Source organism: Chiloscyllium plagiosum, unplaced genomic scaffold (genome assembly GCF_037043375.1).
Source record: "Chiloscyllium plagiosum isolate Xiang-an unplaced genomic scaffold, Cpla_swu_hap1 HiC_scaffold_45, whole genome shotgun sequence".
In the NCBI taxonomy this organism is placed as follows: domain Eukaryota; kingdom Metazoa; phylum Chordata; class Chondrichthyes; order Orectolobiformes; family Hemiscylliidae; genus Chiloscyllium; species Chiloscyllium plagiosum.
Genome location: NW_028270183.1, coordinates 79,237,075 through 79,264,129, shown reverse-complemented (window position 1 = coordinate 79,264,129; position 27,055 = coordinate 79,237,075). Strand labels below are relative to the sequence as shown.

Here is a 27,055-nt window from a genome sequence, read left to right as displayed (position 1 = left end):
TCATCAATCTCTTCCCTTGCTTCCCAGAGGATCCTAGGACAGATCCCATCCGGCCCAGGGGACTTGTCTGTTATCACACTCTGCAGTATTTCTATCACCTAATCCTTGTGAACCTCAATCTCTAGTACTCTGGAAGCAAGTATCTCAGTATCTTCCTCGCCAACATTTTCATTTTCTATCGCGAACACTGTCGAAAAATATTTATGTAGTGCTTCCCCTATCTCCTCTGACTCCACACACAACTTCCCATTATTATCCTTGATTGTCCCAAATTTAACTCTCGTCATTCTTTTAATCCTGACATACCTATGGAAAACGTTAGGGTTAACCCTGATCCTATCTGCCAACAAATTCACATGTCTCCTCCTGGCTCTTCTCAGCTCTGTTTCGATCTTTCCTGATATCGTTGGAACCCTCGAGCGCTCTAACTGAGTTTTCACATTTTGTCCTAACATAAGACTTCTTGTTCTTCTTGACCAGGGATTCCACTTCCTTTGTAAACCACGGCTCACTCGTTCTATATCTTCCTCGCTGCCTGACAGGTACATACTTATCTAGGACACACAGGAGCTTTTCCTTGAATAAGCTCCACATTTTAATGTGCTCACCCCCTGCAGTTTCCTACCCCATTCTACCTTTCCTAAATCTTACCTCATCTTCCTAAATCTTGGGACTTGTGCCTCACAACACACTTCACATTCAACAACCAGATATACGAACAAATCAACGGAACACCCATGGGCTCACCAATCTCGGGACTCATAGCAGAAGCAGTAATGCAAAGGTTAGAGCAGTCTTACCGCAAATTCAACCCAAACACTGGTTCAGATACGTGGATGACACCTTTGTAATAATTAAAAACACGGAAATAGAGAAAACACACAGGATCATCAACTCCACACTCACAGGAATCCGATTCACCAGAGAGGAAGAAAAGGACAACCAACTCCCATTCCTAGACGTGATGGTACAGAGAACACCGAACGGAGAATTCGCCACAAAGGTACACAGGAAAGCCACACACACAGACCAAGTCCTGAATTATGAGAGCAACCACCCCAACATACACAAACGAAGTTGCATCAAGACACTATTCAAAAGGGGCACAACACACTGCAGCACACCAGAACTGCAAAAAGAGGAAGAGGAACACCGATACAAGGTATTCGCCGAAAACGGATATCCTCGCAATTTTATCAACAGATGCCTAAGGGATAGACCACGGAATGAGGACATGCCACAACCCAAAGGACTAGCCACACTACCACACATCAAGAACATCTCCGAACTGACAGCCAGACTACTGCGACCACTAGGACTCTTAACAGCACACAAACCAACAGCCACACTCAGACAACAGCTTACCAGAACTAAGGACGTGATACCCAACATGAGCAAAACTAATGGAGTTTCCAAAATCCCATGCAAGGACTGCACAAACACTATATAGGACAAACAGGAAGACAGCTAACGATCCGCATCCAGGAACATTAACTCGCCACGAAACGAAGCGACCAACTATGCGTAGTCGCCACACACACAGACGACAAGCAACATGAATTCGAGTGGGACAACACTACTATTATAGGGCAAGCCAAACAAAGAACAGCCAGGGAATTCCCAGAAGCATGGCACTCATCCACAAACTCCGTCAACAAACACATCGACTTGGACCCAATATACAAGCCACTGCAGCGGAGAGCTGAAACTGACAACAGGAAGCGGCAAGGACAGGCCACTATAAATGCCACACGAAACACCACAGAAGCGCTTCACAGGAGGCTCCCAAGCACTGAGGATGCCACCTAGACAGGGGACGAAACGTTTCCAACAAAAACTTCCAGCTCGGCGAACAGAAACACATCATTGTCTTGAGTGTTCCAGAGTTTTTCATTGTTCCAGAGTCCAGATGAAGTTTGTATTCCTCACGTACGGGAACGAGAATTCTTTCAATGTCTCAGATCAGTTCCTGTCCCGACAACATCAGAGTCAATGTCGCGTCCTCTACTCGGTCCGATATTTAACGCTTCTTCATTCTCCTCTGATTCCATTTCCCAAAGAGTTTCTCAAGATTTCCAAAGCTGGAGTCTAAATTATATGGTTTGCTTCCTAAACATTTTTCCAACTGCCAACTGACAATATTTTCACAGTATCTCTTCACAATCCTCTGGCTTGCACCATGTCCATGGATAAGAATCCCGTTTGGTGGAGAGATTCCCGAGGCTGATGAGTTTCACTTTGGAACAAAGACGGTTAAGTGGCAATTTCCTGCGGTTGTTTGTAATGACCGGAGAGGGAGCGGTGGGGAATGAGCACTTTGACGAGCAGGAGGAAGTGTTGCCACTGACCCGAGTCAGAGAACAGAGGACAGGGATTAAAGGAATCTAATGAAAAGCAGCACTTCTGCTCAGGACGTTCAATAACAACTGCAGAAACCCGATGTGTTGAGCAGTGTATCTGGAAAGAGAAATAGAGATAACGCTTTAAATATGGAACATTTCTGATGAAAAACTCGAGCTTCCCAAGTCTAATCAAATTACCGGCCTGGTTTGCAAAATAGGTTTTCTGATTTTTGAGCAAAAATTGTTCCAGCAGGAAAGCATTCATAACGTAGTCAGTAGGATTCGAACCTACGTGGGGAAACCCCAAAGAATTTCTAATCCATCGCCTTAACCACTCGGCCATGACTACAGACAGCTCAGCAGCCCTGAGCATTGACCAAATCAGCCGTGATCTCATTGAAAGCTGTCGCTGACTTGATGAGGGAAATGTTTCCATCTCCTTTCATACCTTTGCTGTCATTTGTAAGGTGCGAGACACCAATGTAAAAGAAGAAAAGCACAAAGGTAGGAAAAGATATTTGCAGCCAAACTGAGTCAAAATTATTTATTAACAGGAAAATCACACTTGGCAATTTGCTAGACCTCTTTGCGAACATGACCAGCAGAGGTCAGCAAGGGAGCTATTGATCTGAGTATTTTTGGACCTGAAGCAAACAAAGGTTAGTGACATATTCATTTCTTTTTGTGGCAAACGAAAGGGTCTTTCCTGATGGTTACAATGAAAGAAATGGTTCCCAATAAAATATAGAGATTAAGTCGCATCTAGATATACTTCAATGTGATACGATTCACTTTCAGTCCCTAATTCCCCCAGAGATGGATGGGGTGAGTTACTTTCCTTCACTTCTCAACTCCTCAGGATGGATGTACAGACATGAAATCGCGAGAGATGGAGTTCTTGAATTGGGAACCAGAGACACCGAAGTAACTAGTCAAAAGTGAGCACTGCTGATGCTGGAAACCAGATTTTAGATCAGAGTGATGCTGGAAAAGCACAGCAGATCAGGCAGCATCCGAGGAGCAGGAGAATCGACGTTTCTGTTGCCAGTCTTGCTGAGTTCCGCAAACAATTTTCGTTTTTGGCTCAGATTTGCAGCCTTCATAATGTTTTGGGGAAAAAACAATGACTTGCTCGCATCAGAAAATCGGCAGAATTACTGGTACACCGATATGTTTGCTGAACAATAAAACCATTCCACGATCTGGGCCACGGTGCTGAGAGCACAGAATCCTCACAAGTAAATAACAAGACAAGGCGATCGATACGATCGTATTTGGTGTAAATAAAACACCCTTTCTGAACATTTTCGTTGCAGATTATTTTCTACTTGTCTTCTAAGATTTACAAAGTGGGAAAAGGCCATTCCACCCATTGTGCATTGCGGCTAATCAGAGAGCCATCTATTCTAGTCGCAGTTTCCAACTTTGTCCAAAAGTTTGGTCATGGTGTCGTGCAGAAACTCAGCGAGTTCACTCAGACATTTTTGTGTGTGCAGAATGATTTGACACATTTAAGGCAAATTCAACGGCATTCGAATGGGTATATACACAGGAAGCGTTCGGAGAGATACGGAACACATTTTGGCAAATATGGTTCAATTAATTTCGGTTATCTGTTCAGCAGGGACAGGTTCGATTGTAGGGTCTATTTCCATGCTCGGAATCTTTGATGTGCTCCCGCAGCTGACACCAGTTTTAATGGATCATTTGCAAAAGAATGCACTCTGCTTGCTACGCAGTCAGCGTGTTTGCCTATATTTCTGGAGGGTGGATGGGACGAGTTGACCCAGCGATGAGGGTCTTTCCGGACTTTTGCTGCCAATGACCATTCGTTTAGCACCTTCCCAACTTTGCCATGAAAGGGTTTGGGTGAAGAATCATACCGCACGGATAATGTTACCCCCCTCAGCTCTCCAACGAATCCAGAAACTGACAGCTCTTCATGTGGAACAGAAGACACACCGAAGCATGCATGCTGCCTTTGCTGCAGTGCAAGCCGATTATGTCATGAACTGCTCAGAGAAACGGCAGCGAGGCAATTCAGGACATACTGGAGAATTAGTGCATTGCAAAGTCACAGGAAGTGCTCAACAAACATAAAACAAAACGGAACAGCAATGAAGTTTACCAATTGCACTCGTGATGAAATTAGGTCAACAATGCGCTGATGTTTCCATCTGATCGAGAGGACCAATCACCAGCCCCCTTCACCAGGACAGTAATGAAGGAAATGAGAGAAATACAAAAAAACATTTCTCATCGCGGTTGCCAACCTTTTCGCCACTGCAACAACAAAAACGACGAGCAGATACAATGCAGAATCTGGATTCCATATCAGCAATGAAATAGTAATATCCATTCACTTTCAGTGAAAACGGTGAACAAAGGAAATTGTCTGAAATATGAATACCCAGTGCAGGCTACTTGGTTCCCCGATTATACTGCTGCACAGACTTTCATATTTAAAGGTACCTTTCAAAAAGAGTGTTGGTGGCTGTCCATATGACAATGGAAATTGTTGCCCTCGCTCTCACTGCCATTATTGATCGTGTTGGGTTTGGCATCCTCACCTTGCACGCGGGAGTTCAGTGTACAATTCTCCGCTGTGAAAAATCGGAGTGCTTTGGAGCAGAAAGATGCGAAGCTCGTGTGCTTCATGGAGATGTTGTTGGAATGTTTTGCGGTGCTGGGAAGTGGGATCCTCACAGTTCTCGGTACAATCCTCAGGGTTGCAGAGCCTGTTGTGAAGCCTACTGTCCTGTGGTGGTTGGAATTGATTTAGTTTCAGTGCCGCTGGGTCCAGTTGTTGGTGTTGCAGATTGGATCCTGATCAATGTGTTTATTGATGGAATCCATGGATGGGTGCCCTGCTTCTAGAAAATCTCTGGCTGCCTTCTGATTGCCATGTTCTATTACTGTTGTGCTGCTCTCGAGGATGCTCTCTGTCTGTACGTATAGCTACTCGGGACAGCTGGCCGTGGCAATTAGTGACGGCCACACAAATTCTTTGCCAAGAATATGTATCCCACAACTGCATTCCCAGATGTCTGGCACACTACTTTGTCAACTAGGATATGCCATAAAGCAATTAAAACACCATGCTTCACTTTAATAAAATACATTTCTGGAAACTGATAGCCAGACTCCTCTGAACACACGGATTTACGACAGCACATAAACCAAAACCTCGCTGAGGGAAAGCTCACCAGAAAACAATATCCAATGCCCATCTTGTGCAGGACAAATGTGGTTGTCAAGATTCCACGTAGGGACTGCACGAAACACTATATCGGAGAAACAGTCGGACAACTAGCGAGCTGCAATCATGAACTTCAGCCAGCCCGTATACGCCACGGGCAGATGTTCTTGTAGTTGTATGTAGGGCATTGAGTGTTTCTCATTCAGGGGCTTGGACCGTCTGTAGCACTGGTTAATTCCTTGTGTTGTAACTACTGTGAGAACATATGTAAAACTCGATTGCTCATTGAGATGTACATCCAAAATTTTAGCCGAGAGAAGGAATTTGGTGGTTTTTCTGGTGCTGTTCCTGTCATGCCCTATGGAACTGGACTTATTGTGTGCTTCCTGACGGTTCGGTGCATGCTTCTGTGATCGTATTTTGGGCAGAAACCTGCGTTTTAGCTTCAATAGCGTGCGTTTGCAAATCTGGTACACCTCCCTGTATTTTGTTATCTCTTATTGTGTGCAATTGCAACACGGCAAATTATTAATTTACATTGGAAGGTGACAAACGGAGGCGTGTGAAATGCCAAGGTATTAGTGACATTTATCAATTGGTTGCATATTACTTTGATTCAGGAGATAAGGATGTAAAACGTGTTTGTGGAGAAATGAGGACCAGTGAGGAAAGAAGTCATCCGCAGGTGCAGTTTACAAGTGCACTCGCAGTCACCACTACGTACAAGAAAAAAATACTACATGTGAGTGATAAAAGATGGCAATAGTTACGGGTGATCTTAGTTTCCCATCTCCCACTCACGGTTCAATGGTAAATAAAAAAGTTTGGATGACAATAATCAGTAAATCATATCTGTCCCAGAGAACAACGCGAGCCATATTTTGGTCATCGATTAGTTTACAGCTGACTTAGTATCTGTCTTTTCTTGGAAACCATCTCCTTTGTTGTGACCATCAGGAAAGATATTACTTTTGACATAAAGAAAATGAAGATTATGTCACTAATCTTTGTTTGTTTCATGCCCAAGTACAATCAGACGACCTTGATCAACTCTGTTCGTCATGCTAGCAAAGAAATCTGGAAACATGCCAAGTGTGATTTTTCGCTCAATAACTAATTTTGATTCAGTTTGATTGAAACCACCTCTCCCTAAAGTTGTGCTTTTCTTCTTTTAAAATGGTTTCCGGTATCTTCCAAATGCCGGCAAAGATATGAGAGCAGATGGAAGCAATTTAGCCGATCAAGTCTGCGACAACATTCAATGAGATCATGGCTGATTTGGTTAATTCTCAACCCCCGTTTTTATCCTCATTTCCGTGATGCTCCATGTCTGTCTATCACAGCCTTGAATACACCTCGCCTTCACAGCCCTCTGTTCTTAGGAAACCCACGGATTTGCTACCCTCTGAAAGAGTGAATATCCTCCTTATAATTTTCTTATATGTTTGATCCCTTCAGCTGTGAGAACGCACTCTCGTCCCAATTTCTCGGGGGTGTACATCAGAGCAGAATAAGTCCATGAAGGTAGGTCTGCACTCTCCAGTGCCGCTCCGTGTATTTGAAACATTTTCAGATTTTGACCTCTGATTAAAAATAGTAGACCTAATTTGCACATCAGATTTGCCAGAGGTGAATTTTTTCAAGAAGACTTCAATGAGAGTAATTCTACTGGCAGTGAATAGGGCTAGACAAATTAGATTACTTACAGTGGGGAAACAGGCCCTTCGGGCTAACAAGTCCACACCGCCGCGCCGAAGCACAACCCACCCATACCCCTACATTTACCCCTTACTTAACACTACGGGCAATTTAACATGGCCAATTCGCCTGACCTGACCTGCATATCTTTGGACTGTGGGAGGAAACCGGAGCACGCGGAGGAAACACACACAGACACGGGGAGAGCGTGCAAACTCCACACAGTCAGTCGCCTGAGGCCGCAATTGAACACGGGTCTCTGGCGCTGTCAGCCAGCAGTGTTAACCACTGTGCCACCGTGCCCCCTAATGCAAGGGCATTTTTCTTTCGCGATCCAGTGCTGTGTTTATTCACCTCTCTGCGCATGAAAATGGATCCTACCCATCCACTTTATCTCTCATCAATATGTGTGCAATTCAAATTGATGCGGCCATGACGACACGCGCGCAATGCTCTCTTAGTATGTTTTATGTAATGGAAAGTTCCAACCTGAAACACCAGTATTCGCTGTCAGACTCTCTTGCTTTCGAAAGGAGGAGGATGCTGGGGTGCCAAGAAAAGCCAAATCATGGTGTTTCAGTTTGGAACTTTCCATTACATAAGATATATTAAGACAGCATTGCACCGTGTAGTCATGGCCGCGTGATACAGGTGATGGATTAGAAATCCATTGGGGCTTCCCTCCGCAGGTTCGAATTCTGCTGGTTCAGTTTTCAGTGATGTAATGCAGGACGAGTTTTCACTCACAGTTCAGAATTCTCGTCTCAACAAACAAGACCAGTCAGTTGATTAGACTTAGCAAACTCAAGTTATTAATCAAAAATGCAACACACTTCAAACATTATCTCCGTTTCTCTTTTCACAGTTACTGCCAGACCCATCGAGATTTTGCAGTATTCTTTGAATGTACTGTGCAGAAGTGCTGCTTTTGAATAGATTCCTTTTACCGCTGTAGTCCATTGACTAACTCTGGTGAGTGGCAACACTTCCCCCCGCTCGTCGAAGAGCCAATCCCCACCACTCATTTTCCCATCATTATAAATAGCCGCAGGAAATTGCTGACAATCCATCTTTACTCCTAAGCGAAGCTCACCAACATCGGGAATCCCTCCACAAAACGGGACTTCTCATCCCTGGACATGGTGAAATACAGACGATTGTGAACAGAATTTGGGAAAATATTGTCACTTGTCAGGTGAAAAAATGTTAAGAAGGCAAAACACGTCACCCAGTCTCCAGCTTTGTGAATCTTCAGAAACTCTTAGGGAAAAGGACTCAGAGGAGAATGAAGAAGGGTGAACTGTCAGACTGATCGGAAACAGTCAGGACAACTTCCCATTCTTTAAGTGGACGGGACATTGATTCTGATGTTCTCAGGACAAGAACTGATTGGAGATATTGAAGTAATTCTCGGTCTTGTATATGAAGAATACAAACCTTATATGGACACTGGGACAAAGAAACTACTGATTTCACACAAGATACTGAGAGGTTCGAAGATAGATGTTCCCGATTGGAGCAGAGCTGGTTCCCAGTGACATGGGTGTGTCTGTCGTGGATGGGATCAGACTGTTCCCATGTCGCTATTATGAATGTCCCAGTCTTTATTTCGGAAAAGTAAAACTGATAGAGGACAGTTGTCGTTCTGGGAATGGCAGCCTGAAGTGGGAGGTCAATCACAGACTGCTTTCGAGGATCGTCCAAGATGTTAGGTTGGAAGTATCAGCTCATTCGACTGTTAACTGAAATATTACTGGTTCAATAGCGCCAGGGCGACAGCGATTGATGTTCTTACTGCATCTGGTTTCTGTGCAGCACCGTTTCGTGTTTTTAATGGGGTCGGGAAAATGTTTTCCAAACAGAAACATTTGGTATGACGAACGATAAAAAAAAGTTTCTGCATTGCTTTAATGGTTAATGTAAAGAACTGCGGATTCTGGGAATCTGAAGCAAAAACAGAAGCTGCTGTCAAAACTAACCAGTTTGGCAGTGCCTGTGGGAGATTACCGAGTTCTGATGAAGTTTTGAAATATTTGTCTCTGATTCTCTCTGAATAGACGCTGTAAGATCTGCTGAGATTGTCCTGGTATTTCTGTTCGTGGTTTTCACTGAATGCCTATTCCATTTATAAGGATTATACAGCCAAACCCACCACAAACCAAAATTAAGAAATAACACCTCAGCATCTCACTCCACCGCAAGCCCAAGGATAACTGCACGATACTGCACTTCTCCAGCTTCCACCCTAAATATATTAAAGAAGCCATACCGTAAAGACAAGCGCTTCACCTGCATAGGAACTGCTTAGATTAGGAATAATGCGACAGACACCTAAGGATTTTGAAGGATATCCTCATGATAATGGGGTACATGTTGAACTGATTGATCGCCAGTTCCGGTGTGCCACAGTGAAAATCTGCTGTGAACTCGTCAGAAGACAGACAGAGGATGCGACTAATAGAGTATCTTTCATCGTCAGTACTTTCCTGGAGTTCAGCACGTTCTTCACAGGATTCAGCATGTCACCGATGATGATGATCATCTCACTAAGAACATCCCCATGACTTCAATTCTCACCATCAAACACCCAGCAAAATTATAACATACGACCGTTTACAGTAAACTACTCAGCCTTCACATAGCATTAACCACAACACCACAGCACCATGCGTTCGCAACCTTCGCAAAACATGGACACTAACATCACCTGTTGGTACACTACCCACCACGTACACGACAGGTACTCATGTGACTCAGGCAATGTTGTTTGTCACATATGCAGCAGGCAATGATACCACAAGATGCCACAAGATACCCAGTAATGGTATATTGGCGAGACCATGCAGATGGTGTGCCAATGGATGAATAGTAACGGCATAACAATTGCGAGACAGCATAATTCACACCCAGTCGGGGAAGAGTTCAGCAATCAAGGACATTTGGTTTTCAATCTTCGACTAAATGTCGGCCAAGGCGGCTTTCGAGGTACACAACAACGCAAAATCGCCAAACAGAATTGGATCGCCAACTGCCTTCGTTGGGGTGATGGCATCAACCATGATATTCGGTTAATGTCACACCACATGTGACCCACCACACTGTTCTGTATCTGCGAAATCTTCCTTATTATTCTGTTTTCACACCATCACCGTGACAAGTTGTTATTGTGTCTCTACCTTAATCACTTTGTTCAATATTGGCTAACTGATAATTCGGTCAAACTCGCGGCATGCGAATCTAGCCAAATAAAAATCAGAAGAACTGGGAATGCTGTAAACCAGGAGCAAGGGCAAGGGTTACTGGGCGGGGTGGGGGAACGGGACTGGGGCATCGTGGCGAAGGGGGCAGGTGTTTCGCTGGTCTGGGGACATCTGTGGAGGAACATGAGAGTTAATGTTTCGGAACTGGTGTCCCTTCCTCTGGCGTTGTTGTTGTGGAGTGGTTTTCCAGTTGCTTCTGTTTCTGTTCCATGTCATTCCAGTGCCTTGACCTGTCTCCAGTACGACTTTATTTTAACGGTTTGTAATTATCTCTCTGCCTCACTTTGTTGGATCATCGGTCATCCATTCTGTTGGCACGCAGTTATTGACACATTACTCACACTGTGAGACACTCTTGTTCACTTGCAGAGACTAAGTCTTTCACACTCCGCGCCCACAATTTGCCTGATATTTTGATCTGTCTGCCCTTGATCTCTCTTCCCTTAAATTCAGTGTTCTGTGTTATTCCATCCCATTTCACCTAACGAAAGGGCTCTGGTCCGAAATCTTGTTATTTCAAATAAACATGTGCATCTATAACCTGGTGTGATTTCTGAACTGGTCCATCGCAGTCCAAAACCGCAACCTCCACAGCAGGTACACGGAAATACCACCACACGCACTGTCCCCTCTACACTCTGTTCAAGCTCATTTACTCCTGTTGCCTCATGTAATTCTGAATTTGTTGTTGTTCGTGATGAAATCTTAAGGTTCAAGCGGTTCTTTTGCAATGTATGTACTTTGGAATGTGGTTCAATGTCAAAGAAAAACATACTTCAAGGGACGATATATGCTTCAAAGCTTTGTCTGAGTTGTTTAAATGTCATTTATCCTGAACCCAGTGAGCTGACGGAAGAATAAACATGCTTTGCACTTCTACCACACGGTGCCAGGGACCCAGTTCAATTCTAGCCTGTGGCGACTGTCTGTATGGTGCTTGTACTCCTCCCATGTGTGCGTGAGTTTTCCTCCCACATTATGAAAGCTGTGTAGTTTCGGTGGATTGCCAAATGGAAAAATACCCAACTTGTCCAGGTATGTGGACGTCAGGTTATTTCGCTGTGAGAAACTGGAAGAGGATCGATTAGGAAGTGGTTTTTGTTGGGATAATCTTCACTGCTTTGGTGTGGATTTGATAGACTGAACGGCCTACTTCCACACAATTGGGATTTTACGAAAATTATTGCGATCGTGCGATTTTCCAGACAGTCCGAAAGATAAATAATGTTTCCAGGTGTCGTTTTGAATGTCTGCAAACGTTATTCCAATTCTCACACAGGAACTACACCTCGAAGTCTGCACTTACGCAATTTAAAGTTTTGCATTCAGTGTTCACGCTTCGGAAATCACAGCTTTTTACCATTAAGATCAAATCTTGTGTTTCTTAATCTATATCATAAACAGTCGAATTAGTCTCATTTATCTACATTTAATGCATATACTTCAAACTGATTGGAATGGTAACTTCTCAGATTCAGGTTCATTTTGATCGTGGATAGGTAGATGACAACCACCCTTCCCATCATCCCAAGTGGATTTGGAAGGCATCGATCACCATCGCTGAGCCGTGCTGCTCCCTGGGAGAGGGTGAAGCGCGGTGATGGCCTGTTCGGTGACATCATACATGTATTTGTCTCCAGTTAGTTTCTATGGAGTCAGACTGACAATGAGGGGAGGTTCGAAGGCAAGAGCTGATTCTGGGAGGGGAAGCCTCTTGAAGAGGTTTTGGCAGTATCTGAAAGCCTTTCAAACCTTGAAACAGGCAAAGTCATTGAATAAAATCTCGGGAGATCCCTTCTAACAGGAGAATGGTGTAACCGAAAATATAGAACATAGCCTAAATGAAGATAAATACCGCAGTCTTAGCAGGACGAATGGTAAGAAGAACATATTTGATTGAGGACTTCCTGCTACAGCCTTTAAGTAGCGCAGCTTAGTCAGCTGCTCATAAATGATGATAAAACATCTATCCTCTAACTGATCACCTTCAGCCACGTGCTGGAGTATGTCTAGTCTACTTATGTCTACCTTTTGCTGCAAAATGTCTATGGAGACGTGTATGTCTTTGATATCGGTCTATTCGGAAGAATGGCTCCGCTAAGGTTTGAAGTTAGCTTTCGTGATTCGTTGGTTAGCACTGCTGCCTTACAGCATGAAGGACCTGGATTCGATTCCAGCCTCAGGCGACCGTTTAGAGTTCGCATATTCTCCCTGTGTCTGCATGGGTTTCTTCGGGTTGCTCCAGTTTCCTACTACAGTCCAAAGATATGCAGGTTAGATAAATTGGATATGCTAAATTGTACCTCGTTCTCCAGAATGTGTTGGTCAGGAGCAGTGCAAAGTAATAGGGAAGGGAAATTGCTCTGGGTGGAATACTCCTTAGAGGTTGCGTGTGAACTTGTTGGGCCTAATGACCTGTTTCCACACTGTAGGGATGGTATGATTCTATTTCATAACGTCGATATTTTAACAGCGTAAGGCATGGTACACCTCAGCAGCTTGCTAGTAAAATGGCGAATGTTGGATTCACGCTGAGTATCTGTGGCAAAGTTAACTGGCAAGTGTTCATCTGAATTGGAATTGACGACTGTGCAAATTTACTTGAAACCGAATCATGGCTGGAAAATACCTCCAGTGAGAATGCATCACCAAATTCAACATTTCTATTCATGGCAAGTTGCTGGCTCAGCCTAACTCAAATATCTGATTACATGAATCTGCCGCAAGAACACAGGGATACATATTTCCAAACTGCTCCTCTCAACACTGTAGCTTAAGCGTTACATTTTTGTGAAAGTTTTCTCACCTCCCAGTAAGTGTTGGCCTTCTAACAATTGAGTTTGACAAAGTTTATTTGAAGAGTTAATTAAACTATTTGGATGTTTTGAAGTGGGGGAGGAGAGCAACCCTCTGATCCACTGGGACAGTGAAGGACTGACTGAAGGAATACCTGTCCAATTGTGATGTTTAGTAGCTTGGAAGGGAACATACAGATAATGATTTTGGCATTCGTTAACTTCCTTTGCCTTTAGGACGATAGTAGCACAAGAGTTGGAGTGTGCTGTCAAATGGAAATTGTTGATGAATCAAAAAGCTGCGACAGTGGTGAATGGACTGAAATTATACATAAAATGCCAATCGAACTGACTTAACTGCCATGGAGTGGAACGTTCTGAAGAAACTCAGCCGACCTGGTAGCAACTGTGAAAAGTGTCAGAGAAGTAATGTTTCTTGTCCTACATGTCCTCTCTTCAGTGCTGTTCTGAAGAAGAGTCATTTTGGCCTCAAAAAGTTAACTGTATTTCTCTCCAAGTATGCTGTTAGACTTGCTGAACTTCTCCAGCACTTTCTAGTTTCATTTCAGTTATTAAATGTCCGCAGCATTGTTTTTTTTGTACGAATGTTTCATAATGGCGCTGTCCAAAATCTTGAGGTATGTTGTCGATATATTTTTTCAGTCAATTGGGGAGTATTCCATCACACACTTAACGTGATCCTTCTCAGTATTAGAGAAGCGATTGGAGTCAGAAATCCCATGACTGATGGCGGTTTTCTTGTAGCCACATTATTTATGTAGGGAGGACAGTTCATTTTGGGATTAATAGTAACTCCCAGATTGTTGATCGTTGAAGACTAGGTAATGACAACACCATTGAATTTCCAGAGGTATTGATTAAATTATCTTAATCAGGATGTGTGAAATTAATTTCACTTGTCTGCCCAGGCCTTCACATTGCCAGAATTCTGCTGCATTGTGAAATGGAATGCTTCAGGAGTTGAGGAGTTAAGAATGCGGCTGAACTCTGGACATTTATTAACGAACAGAACCATAAATAATTCCTGAAGTGAGGTCCTGAGGTGTAGATAACTGACCTGCAACAAACAATCCAGTTTCTGTGCGTCTGGAGTCACATGTATCTTGGAGCAAATAAGAATAGCAGCTTTACTTCCCTAAGGGGTAGAGGCGAATCGGAAGGGATTTTCCATGGTAAGTTGTAATGGGTTAAAGGCATTAGACATAGAATTTCAATTTAGAATTCATGGCATCTATCGTCGTAGGGTTTGAATTAGCTCTCTGATATCAATTCTGGAACATCTTCACGTGAGCTGATTATCTTGTACTGATGAGCAATGCTTCTCCAAAACTGGGATTAAGCTTGTTATTAAGCTTCTTCATTTCTCAGAAATTTGAATAAAAAACAAAAACAAAAGTGAGCAATGCTACAGTCTCAGTCTCCACAAGCTGCTTACACACAGTACAATGCAACACCTTTGGTGATTCATCAACACAGATTTTCAAACAAGGAGCTTGTCAGTTGCCTGAAGGAGATATAACGTCGCACAGAAAACTGCATCAAACAATTCAAACATGTGGAGAAGGTGATCCTCACTATCCTGGTCTTCATTGGCGTTCCTTATAAGGCATTATGACAATTTCACTTGTTTTAGTCTGCTGCTGATCTGCTCTTTGGTTTTAACTTTTGAACAATAAAGTCTCCAAATCACTGACAGGTTTCCTTATTTAGATACAGGAAGTGCGATATCAGTTCACTGAGCAGTAGTCTCCTTACAATTCTCCAGTGATGGAGACTCCCGATGTCACTGCAAATGCAGAACTTCCTAATCTCTGTGTTCTCTCATCCGTTCTGGTTTCATAACGTTTGCAGGTATGATAAGAAATCAGGCAAGTCAGTTGCAAAGAATGGTAAACGGAAGTGAAACATTAACTCTTGCTATCCCACAGACATGCTGAGCCATTTCTGTTTCTGATATACAAATGAAGCCTGTTTTTGCGACAACTTTGAATGTTAAGTGGTGACCTGAGAGAAGTAATGCAAGACACTAAAATGAAGCGATAAACTGTTTCTGTTCGCTGTGGATTCTGCAATGAGTCTGAAATGAGGTTCAGAGTATTCAGGACAGATGTTAGTGAGCACTTCTACACACAATATTTGGGAGAGGTTTGGAACTCACTTCCACAAACGACAGTAGATGCAGGGATTTTATTTTGGTTACCAGAATCAATCCTGTGATTGTTTACATCTATCTCGAAGGACAATAGCAGCAGAAACAAGAGAAAACTGTGACCGCAAATCACCTATCAGGGATCTCGCCTTTCTGAGTTAGAAGTATCTGGCTATTCCTAAATCCTGGAACTTTCCCTCGCTAACAGCATTTTGGCTGTACCTCTATGTTCAGTTCGCTCAAGTTTCTGTACAGTAGCTCATCATCTCAATCACTGGAGTAATTAGGGATGGGCAGTGAATCCAATGCCATTGAGGTTCAGAAAAATAGGTTTTCTGAACTTTGAGCGAAATTTCGCCCAGCAGCAAGTCATTCATAGCGGAGTCAGTTGGATTCGGACCTACGCAGGGAAACCGGAATGGATTTTTAACCTATCACCTTAACCACTCGGCCATGAGTACTGACTAAAAAGCAGAGTTGAGCATTAACCAAATCAGCCATGATCTCATTGAAAGCTATCGCTGACTTGATGGGCTCAATGCTTCCATCTCCTCTCCTAACTCTGCTGTCAATTGTAAGGTGCGAGACACCAATGTAAAAGAAGAAAAGCAGAAAGTTAGGAAAAGATATTTGCAGCCAAACTGAGTCAAAATTGCTGATTGAAAGGAAAATCAAACTTGGCAATTTGCTAGATCTCTTTGCAAACATGATCAACAGAGGTAATCAGGGGAGCTATTGACCTGGGTGTTCTTGGACCTGAAGCACAACAGAAATACGTCTCTTGGGTACAATTCTCAATGTATTTCTCAATGAGCTATCATGTTTTACATATGTTCCATCGGGAGTTACCTCACACAAGGAAGTAACCAGTGATGCAGACGGTCATATATTCCGAGTTCCAAGTCCCGGAGTCAGAGACACTCAGTGCCCTGTCTGTACCTACAAGGAACAGCTGTGCATGGGGTTTACAGGGTAACAGAACTGCATGAATGCAGCTCGATGGTCGTCTGTCTGCTTTTCCTCGATAGTTTTCTGTGCAGACCCTGCGTGCAATCTTGTCAACTTTGTTTGTCCGGCACAAGATGGGCATTGGTCACTTGTCTCTGAGAGAGGCTGTTGGTTTATGTGTTGTCCTAATTCCGAGTGTAAGGAGGAATCTGGTTGTCAGTTCCCAGAAACTTACTTTAATAAATGGAAGCGTGCTTTTTAACTTGCCGTGTGGCATATCCTCGCAGCAAAGTTCGTGCACTGCGAATCACGTTGCGGGACAATCCAATTTTGGCAACAAATTTGTGTGGCAGTCACGAGTTGCCACGACCAGCTATCCCTAGTTGCAATACGGACAAACGGCAAGAACTACAAATTCGATTAGAGCAGCACACGTTTAATGTGACAGGGCAAACAGAAGCCAGCCAGAAGATTTCTGGGTGTGGGGCAATCACCCAAGGTGACTTTCATATTAAAGTCTGTGCATCAGTAGAATCTGGGACCCAAGTAGTCTATGTTGGTTATTCATATTCCAGACAACTTGTGTTGTTCCCCGTTTACTCTGAACGTGCATAGACACAGTTATTTAACCGTTATTTCGAAAGAAGATCCTGCATTGAATCTGTTTGCCTTTTTTTTGATGCTGTGGCGAAAAGGTGGGCAATCGCGATGTGAAACGTTGCTATACTTTCATTTTCTTCGTTACTGTCCTGGTGAGGGAGAAAGGTGATTGGCTCTCTCGATCATTTGGGGGCACTGGCGCATTGATGGCCTAATTTAATCACGGATATAATTGAAAATGTTCACTTTTAATGGTTCGTTGTTGTTCTTTTTTTATATGATACTTGAGCACTTTCTGGGACTTGGCAATAAACTAAATCTCCAGTAGGTTTGGAATTGCCTCGCTGTTACATGTGCGATCGGTTCATGTCAGAGACGATTCACAGTGCCTCACAGACAGCACTTAAGCTTCAGTGTGTCTGATAATCGTACTGCCTTTTCAGTTTTAATTCTGTTCCACGTTAAGAGCTGTCAGTTTTTGGATTCGCTGGAGAGCAAAGTGGGTAATGCGATATGGGAGGTATTTTTCTTCAGCCAAAATCTTTGATGGCGAACTTCGGAAAGTGTCAAGAAGAATGGTCATTGGCAGCAAATATCCGGAAAACCTTCATCTCTGGATCGGTTGGGCCCATCCACCCTCCAAACAAAATAGCCAAACTGGCTGACTGAGTAACAAACATCATGCGTATTTTTGCAAATGGTGTATTCAAACCGTTCCCCGTGGCTGGAGCATCTCAGCGTTGTCGAGCATGGAAACAACCCCCGATCCAACTTGCCTTTGCTGAATAGATAACCGAAATTAATCCATACATATCTGCCAATATTTTTGCCTTATCTATCCGCGGTCGTCCTGTCGATAAACCCATTCAGATACCTTAGAAATGTTGTGAGTGCACCAGACTCTGCCACTAAATGTGGCAATTCATTCCACACAAACAAAAGTTCTGTGCGAAAAACATTTGTCCCTCACATCCCTTTTAAATGTTTCCTCTCTCGCATTAAACGTTTGCTATGTAGATTTGAACTCGCGTGTCTTGTGAAAAAGTGCTCCCTGAGTATTTACTTTGTCTGTCTTCCTTATGATTTTATAAGCTTCTGTGAGGCCATATCTAAGCACTGAAGCTCCTGGGAATCTGACGAAGCTTATTCAGTTTCGTTCTCATGTCCAAGCAGTGCAAACCTTGCAAATCCTTGATAAGGTTTTCTAAACTTATACTTGCAAGAAGTGTGTCCAACTGCAGCACTTGTTTGACTGCGTGGTCACTCTGGAGCTGCGGGTGGACTCACTGTGGAGCATCAGCAATTCTGGAGAGTTATGTTGCCTCCCAGGTGCTCAGGCGAGGGATGTCGCCCATCGACTGAAGAGCATTCGAAAAGGGAATTGTGAACAGCCAGTTGTCTTGGTGCATACAGGCACCAACGAAAAAAAAACGAGATGAGGACCTGCAGGGAGAATTCAAGGAGCTAGGAGAGAAATTAAAGAGGAGGACCTCAAAGGTAGTAATCTCGGGATTACTGCCTGTGCCATGTGACTGCCAGCGTAGAAATGAATAAAAAAAGGCACGATGAACACGTGACTTGAGGAATGGTGCTGCATGGCGGGTTTCTGATTTGTTGGATTTTGCGACCAGTTCTGGGGAATGTGGGACTATAAGAAAATTGACGATGTACATCTGAACCAGACGGGAACGAATGTCCTTTCTGGAGTTTTTGCTACTGCTGTTGGGTAGGTTTTATACTAATGTGGCAGGGGACTGGGAACCACAAGAGTAAACAAGTCGGCAGTGAGGTGGAAACTGGAAACAATAAGAATCAGGAAGATAGCATTAATAATGGGAAGAGTAGACAGAGAGCAGATAAATGTAAAAGAACTGGTGGCCTGAAATGCATCTACTTTAATGCATGGAGTACAGACAGATGAACTGAGGGCATAGCTTGGTGCCTGAGAATATGACGTTATTGCAATCACAGAGATTTATTTGAAGGAAGGGCATGGTTGGCAACCAAATGTTCTAGGATATAGACGTTTCAGACGGGACAGGGAGGGAAAAAAGGGGAATGAGTTGCATTGCTGGTCAGGGATGATATCTTGGCTGTGTGAAAGGAGGACACCATGTCGGGCTTGGGTCGTGAGACACTATGGATGGAGCAGTGAAATAAGAAGGGTGAGGTTAGATTTTTGAGGCTGTATTAAAGTGAGCGTGAGGTGTAAGAAGAAAATAGTTAAACAGACCATAGAAAGACATAGAGGCAATAATTTAGTGTTGACTGAAGATTTCCGTTTTCCCAACATTGACCGGGATACTCTTAGTGTCAGAGGTCTGGATGGTATACCATTTGTAAGAAGCCTCCAGGTGAATTTTCTGGAGCGGTATATCAATAGTCCGACGAGGGAATAAGCCATATTGGAACTGATATTGGGGAATAAGCCAGGGCTGGTGATAGCAGTTGCCGTGGGTGATTTCTTTGGGAAGTGTCCAATATTCTGTCAGTTTTAGAATACTCATTGACAAAGATGATAGTGGTCCTGAGGAAAGAGTACTAAACTGGGCCAAAGCTAATTATATCAAAATTATGTAGGAGGTCGGAAATGTGGATTGGACACAGCTATTTGTAGGAAGGTCCACAGTTCATATGTGGCAGGCTTTCAAAGGTAGGTTAAATATAGTGCAGGATAGGCATGTCCCGTTGAAGGCAAAGGATGTGAAAGGCAATATTCGTGAACTGTTGATGACAGGACAATTGTACGACTCGCCAAGAGGAAAAGGGAAGCATACATAACGCCCCGGCAGCTAAGAACATAATGGTCCCTGGAGGAACATGAGAAGAGTAGGACAAGTCTTAAACGAGGAATGAAGGGGGTTAAAAGGGGTCATGAAACAACTTCACGCTAGCAAAATTGAGGAGAATCCTAAAGCCTATTATTCAGATATAAGAAGCAAACGGGAAACCAGAGAAAGGATTGGTCCACTGAAGGAAAATGAAGGAAGGCTCTATGTCGAATCTGAGAGAGTGGGAATGATTCTGAATGATTATTTTGCATCAGTGTTCACTGAGGAGAGGAACATGATGAATGATGAGTCTCGAGTAAAACATTTGATTAGTCTGGATCATGTTGACATAAGTAGGGAAGCTGTGTTGGGCAGGCTAGGGGTAATTAATGTGGACAAATCCCCAGGGACGGATGGGATCTATCCCTGGTTCCTGAGCGAGGTGAGAGTGGAAATAGCTAGGGCCCTGACAGATATCTTCGTGGCATGCTTCAGCACAGGTGAGGTTCTGGCCGACTGGAACGTTGCTCATATTGTCCCCTGTACAAGAAGGACAGTCGGGATATTCTGGATAACTACAGAACAATGGGCCTAACATCAGTGTTGGGAAGGTTGCTGGAGAAGGTACTGAAGAATAGGATCTATTCATATTTAGAAAATAATGTGCATATCAGTGAGAGGCACAGAGTTTATCGGGGAAGTGTCCAAGTTGATAGATGAAGGAAAGTCTGTTGAAGTCATATACATGCACTACAGTATGGAGTTAGATAAGGTTCCCCATGATAACCAAATTCAGAACGTAAAGTAACATGGTGTGCAGGGTGTTCTAGACAGGTGGATAAAGAATTAGTTGAGCAATAGGAGACAGAGAGTGGCAGTTGAATGGAGTTTCTGGAAATGGAGAAAGATGACCAGTAGTGCTCCACAGGGGTCAGTGTTGTGGCCACTGTTGTTTGTGATATACATAAATGATCTGGAAGAGAGCACTGTTGGAATGATCAGAAAGTTTGCAAATGATACGAAGTTTTCTGGACTACCAGAAAGTATAAGTGACTGTTTAAGAATACAGGAGGATAGAGATATACTGGAAAGTTTGGTGGAAAAGTGGCAGCTGGAGTTCAAAACAGACAACTGTGAGGTGACGCATTTCGGTCAGTCTAATTCTAGCTGGGGTTATACAATGAACGGAAGAGCTTTGGGAAGTTGATGGACAGAGAGATCCGTGAGTGCTGGTCCATTACACACTGAAGGTTGCTGCACACGTGGATAGAGTAGACAAGCCGGCATATAGTATGCTTGGCTTCATTGGATGGGGTATTGAATACAATGGCTGGCAAGTCATGTTAAAATTGAACAAAACATTGGTCTGGCCACACTTAGAATACTGTGTAAATTTCTGGTCGCCACATTACCAAAAGGATGTGGACGCTTTGGAGAGGGCGCGTAAAAGGTTTAAGCGGATGTTGCCTCGTATGGAAGGTGCAATCTAGGAAGAGAGGTTGAGTAGGTGAGGTTTGTTTTCATTAGAAAAAAGGAGTTTGAGGGAGACCTTTTTGAGGTTTACAAAGTCATGAAGGTACAGACAGGGTAGATAGAGAAAAGTTTTATTTCCCAGTTGAAGGATTAAATACCGAGAGATCACGCTTTCAAGGTGAGAGGTGAAAAGTTTAAGAGGGATACACGCGGCAACTACTTGACACAGCGGGTGTTGGGTGTCTGGAACGCGTTGTCATCAGAGACGGGAGAGGTAATCACGGTAGATACATTTAAGATGTGTCTGGACAGATGCATGAGTAGTTGGGGAGCAGAGGGATACAGATGCTTAGGAATTGGGTGACAGACTTAAACAGTAGATTTGGATCGGCTCAGGCTTGAATGGATGAAGGGCCTGTTCCTTGTCTGTACATTTTCTTTAGTCTTTCTTCTTAAATTACGCCAATTTCATTACAAAATTTGCGAGGTCTAAGTGCCTGAAGTGAATCGATGCTGAAACACTAGCCAAAACAAATCTGAGTGATGGCTTTTGTGTGGTAGCGTGGTCGAGCTGTCTAATATGCTGGATTTTCGGCTTCAGTTTCTATCGAATCGTGGCTTCAAATACCAGCATCGTAAGTGAACTGCTATGTGGAGATGTATGTGAGCACAGTGCGCATGCGTGGATGCCTTTTAATTTGAGTGTTTGCAGCTCCTCAGTGTGCTTACCCTCTAGGTGATAAAATCAGCGACCGTCTCTGAAAACAACGCAGGTTCCTGCTGTCCGATGTATCCTCATATCCCGTCGGTAACATTGCTTTTTGGATATCTGCGTTGCCAGTTTCTGTATCTCAAATGGTCGGCACAATTGGCTGAAATGTTGGTGGTTCGAGCCCACCCAGGGAATAAGCCTCAAATGTTTCAGCACAAGCATTTACCCCGACCATATATTGACATTGTAACTGGGAAAACTCATCCATGATTCACCCCAAGTCCGCAGGGAGTGAGACGTTTACACGCAGCAGAATACGACATCACTTCCTCCAAGCTCCCGATGCCAACAGAAAGCGGCCACTGCAGCTTCAATCAGCGACTTTCTGCCAAGCCATGGGAAACAACTCGTGGAAACTCCTTCCTTAGTAACAGCTCTTTCCGTGTGAAAGGAGAAAACCTTTCACTTTAAATTGGAAAGGGCTTCAGGACATTGGAATGTCGCTCCAGTCGTTGTAACATGTTATAAATAAAACTCCTGACTTGAAAATGAGAAGTGGTAAAGGTTTTAGGTAGAAAGAACAAAGAAAGTGTTGATTGAGACGACTCTGTCCAACACTGTAAACGGAAATGATTGGGTTTCCTTAGTTAATTTCCCGACTGATTTACTGTCTGCCAGAGTGATTGGAAATCACATCAGCGACATAAAGGTGAGGGTAAAAATATGAAGATATTAAGACTGAACCTTAAATCCCGGGACAAGTGCTGAACAGATTGTAATGCTTTGAAGAAATAACTGAAGTGAAAGGTGTGAATGATATATTTGTGATTAGGAGGAATGAACTGGATCCTAACAAATTGCTGATGAATTATGCTCGCAATGTAATAGCAAACTAATCCACAGTGCACCGTGCTTGGTTAGCTCAGTCGGTGCAGTGTAAGATGCTTAATCTGAGGTTGGTGGGTGCAAGTCTCACAATGGGCGCTTTCACGGCTTAATACAATTCCCGCTCTTCGTTCCACGTGCAGTATTGCAACCCTTCGTAGGGGAATGTTCTTGCTGCTTTCATTGTCCGCCTGGTTTTGATCACACGTCGGTTTCTGATTGAACACTGTTTCCATTTTACTGGAGGCGCCAGAAACAACTTTATCAGTGCAGCCGAAAATACAATGATTGATGTCCGTTTTAAAACGTGAGGTTCCAAACCAACCGTGCACCACCCAAAGTGTTCAAAGGCACGGAAAGCGAATGGCCACTTGCTCGGGGTCTGACAGAGGCGGATCAATATCACATGGGTCCTGAACCAATTTTCAGTGATTCAGATTGTTCTGATGGAAACCGAAGGGAACTCTCCCTCAAAGTTTTGCAGTTGTTCTTCTTGTGTTTAACGTAATGAACAGTATATTGTCAGTAATGAGGGTGGAGGTGCGGCAGGATCGTGAGGTTTCAGTGTGGGACATAGACACAGTAAGTCAAACATGCCCAGAGCACGGGAGAACTGTTTGGTCCAGGATCACTGCCATCTTGTGTTTCTAAACCAACAAATGAAATTACTGGAAAATCTCAGCAGGTCTGGTGGCATCTTGGAAATATAAATCGATTTAAGACTTCGGGACTAGTGGCACTCCTTTTCCATGTCCATCTCCACCTGCTTTTGCACACTCTTCCTTTTTATTGAATGTCTCCTGACTTCCACTTTTCTATTCAGATTCTCATTTATTACTTCCTCTCCAACCATTTTCCCAGTCTCCAATTTTGTATCAGAACTGTTCCATCTTTCACATTGCCCAGGACATCGAACTGACCAAATAACTCTGTTTCTATTTCCTTAGATAGCAGATCGCCAGAGACTGGAAGGCAGTGTTATTCAGAAAACTCATCCATGATTCACCCCGAGTCCACGGGGAGCAAGATGTTTACACGCAGCAAAATACGACGCCATGTTCTCCAATCGCCCGATGCCAACTGAAAGCGGCCACTGCAGCTTCAATCAGGGCTTCCTGCTAAACCCTGGGACACAGCTCGTGGAAACTCCTTTCTCATTAACTGCTCTTCGCGTGGGAAAGGAACAACACTTCCATTTCAAATTGGAAACGGCTTCAGGAGATTGGAAGGTTGTTCCTGTTCTTGGAACGTGTTATAAACAAAACTCCTATCTTGAAAATAAGAAGTGGTAAACGTTTTAGGCCGGAAGAACAAAGAAAATGTTGATTGTGAGGACTCTGTCTTGTCAGCAGATGAGAAATTCCCAATACAGTAAACAGAAATGATTGGGTTTTCTAAGGTAATTTTCCGACTGATTGCGTCTGACAGAGTGACTAGAAATCATTTCATGTGAAAATATTTGGGTTGAATCTTAAATGCCGGGACAAATGTTAAATAGATTGTAATGTTTTGAAGAAATAACGAAAGTGAAAGATGTGAATGATGTTATTTGTGATTGGGAGGAATGGGCTGGATCTTTACAAATTGTTGTGCCAGGTGAATTATGCTCAGAATAAAATAGCCAACTAATGCATCGTGTCCCAAGCCTGGATATCTCAGTTCGGTGAAATGTGAGGTGTTTAATCAGAGAGTCGAGCATCCAAGCCCCATAATAGTCGTTTTCACTGTTTAATAGAGTTCCAGCTCTTCGTTCCACATGCGGAATTGCAAGCCAACGCTGGTGGAGGAATCCTGTTGCTTTCGCTGAAACATATGTCCTCCTGCTTTGATCACATGTCGGTTACTGAGTGAAAACTGTCTGCACTTTACTGGAAGCGCCAGAGACAACTTTATCAGTGCAGCTGAAAATGCTATGAATGATGTCCATTTTACAACGTGAGATTCCACGACATCCATGCACCTACCAAGGTGTTCAAAGACACAGAACGCGAATGGCCATTTGTTAGTGGTCTGACAGAGACGGCTTAATGTCCCATGGGTCCTGAAACAAAAATCAACTGATTTAGAATGTGCTGATGGAATGGAACGGAGCTATCCCTGAACGTTTTGCAACTGTTCTTGCTGTGTGCTCATGTAAATTTATGTAATGAACAGTTTATTGCCAGTAACGAGGGTGCGGGTGGGGAAGGATTTTGAGGTTTCAGTGTGGGACAGACGTGATCTGATCAAACGGGTAAGTCAAATATTCCCAGAACGTGCGAGAGCTGTTTGGTCCAGGATCACTCCCATCTTCTGTTTCAGAATCAACAAATGAAATTGCTGGAAAATCTCAGCAGGTCCGGTCACATCTTGAAAATGAAAACCGAATGAGATTTCGGGACTGGTGACACTTCTTTTTCCATCTCCATGTCCCTCTGCCTTTCTACAAACTTCCTTTTTATTGAATATGTCCTGACTTCAAACTTTATATTCAGCTTCACTTTTATTGCTTCCTCTCCAAACATTTTCCCAGTCTCTAAAACTGTATCATGCTTGTTCTATCTCTCACTTTGCCCAGGACTTCCAACTGAACAAATAACTCTGTTTCTAATTCCTTCGATACCAGATGGCCAGAGATTGGAAGACATCGGAGCGGTCAGCACTTTCAGAATATCTAATCTGCTCCGCCATTCGATCCTGACTAATATCGTTCTTGACCCCATTCTCCAGTCCTCTACCTGAACACTTACTCCCCAGTCTTAGGATCCAGTCTTTTTCCCAGAGTGGGTCCTATTCCTTCCCAAAACCCTCTACATGTGTTGGCAGCTGATACACCATGTCGACGTGACATCAATCTCAGTTTCAGTGATTATCGGCAAACACGAACTGTTCTGAGCAGCTCGATCGGGTCTCTGGCCCCACTGTGATCCTGCGGGGGAGCAGCAATCACCTACAACTCCTACGGAAATGATCGGCGCTTCAACAAAAAACGGACAGAAAGAAAGATAGGCTTGTGTGTCAAAATATGTGGAGGTAATTGCTTTCTGACCAGGTCAGTAAACCTTACTCTGTATATCCCCGCACATTCTAGCTGTTGTGGTGAAAGGGAATACAAGTCCAATTTATTGCCATCTACGCTTTTATTCGATATGTGTCTTCCTTGTTCTGAATATGCAGGGAACTTCCAGCACTGATGGTCACCATTTCTAAGAGTGCATGCCGCGGGCCCTGATCTTTTCTGGAGAGTAGCAGTATCAGTTTGTGCGAAAGTGGCCCAGTACAAAGCTTAGAAGAAACATTGTTGTTCCCTCTTTCCGGACGACAGTCTTTCATATCATGATCGATGGGGCTTTATTGTATTCTCATCAGCAAACCTTGTTTTGAATTTACTCGCCCAATACTACTGTAGCGGTGAAAAGAAGATAATTCAGAATACCTGCTGCGTGAATATCATTTTCAAATTTCTATTCGCAGTGGTCCTTCATATGTGGCGATGTCTATATCACTGCTGGCCATCCTGTTTAAGAGTGCCGTTACATATGTTCCTCTGTCTTGGCGCTGCAGGGAAAATTGTCTGCGCCTTTTTAGCCATTATTTCCTGGATATTTCAACATGGTCTTCTTTATTTTTTCAATCATGTCCTCTTTAAGGACACAGTTACCGAGCACTGATCCTTTCTGTAACAACAGTACCGCATTTGTTGACATGCGAAGGTGGCCTGGATCAGTAACAAGGAGAGCATTCATTTCCTTCTGTCACAGCGAACACTGGATTCATGATGTTAGTCTCTGTCAAATGCATCCGAAAATGTGCTCTGAAAGCTTCATTTGAACGCTGTCTGGCGTTTCTCAACGTGTGTCAACCAAAACCACAAATCCTCAATCATAGTTTGGAGCAGTTCACATATTCGAGTTTCGAAGCAGCAGACACGGATACAGTTAATTCAGTCAACAACAGGAATGAGAAGATTTACAGACACAGATGAACTATCGACTCTTGTTCTCATACTGTTACTAATATTACCGTGTGGCCTGAAGTCTAAGCCATGTTGTAACTGAAAATGAGGAAATCACAGACAGGCTGCCGAATGGCGCAGTATGTATTTTGTTTTCTTGTTCTCACAAAGTTCCAGGAAAGTATGGCAGCGAGGGAGAGGAATGCAAGTCAAGTGCAGCTCTGGTGAAACACCTTCTGTCGGATTCAGTCATCAACAAGAAACGTGA

The 27,055-nt window shown here is 43.5% G+C and overlaps 1 non-coding gene across 1 annotated transcript; it reads right to left on the bottom strand.

The window, feature by feature from the left end:
* Window positions 1-2,609: 2,609 nt before the first annotated feature.
* On the bottom strand, window positions 2,610-2,691 carry trnas-aga (transfer RNA serine (anticodon AGA)). Its single transcript has one exon. It is a non-coding gene; the product is annotated as a tRNA-Ser (tRNA).
* Between the last annotated feature and the right edge of the window lie 24,364 nt (window positions 2,692-27,055).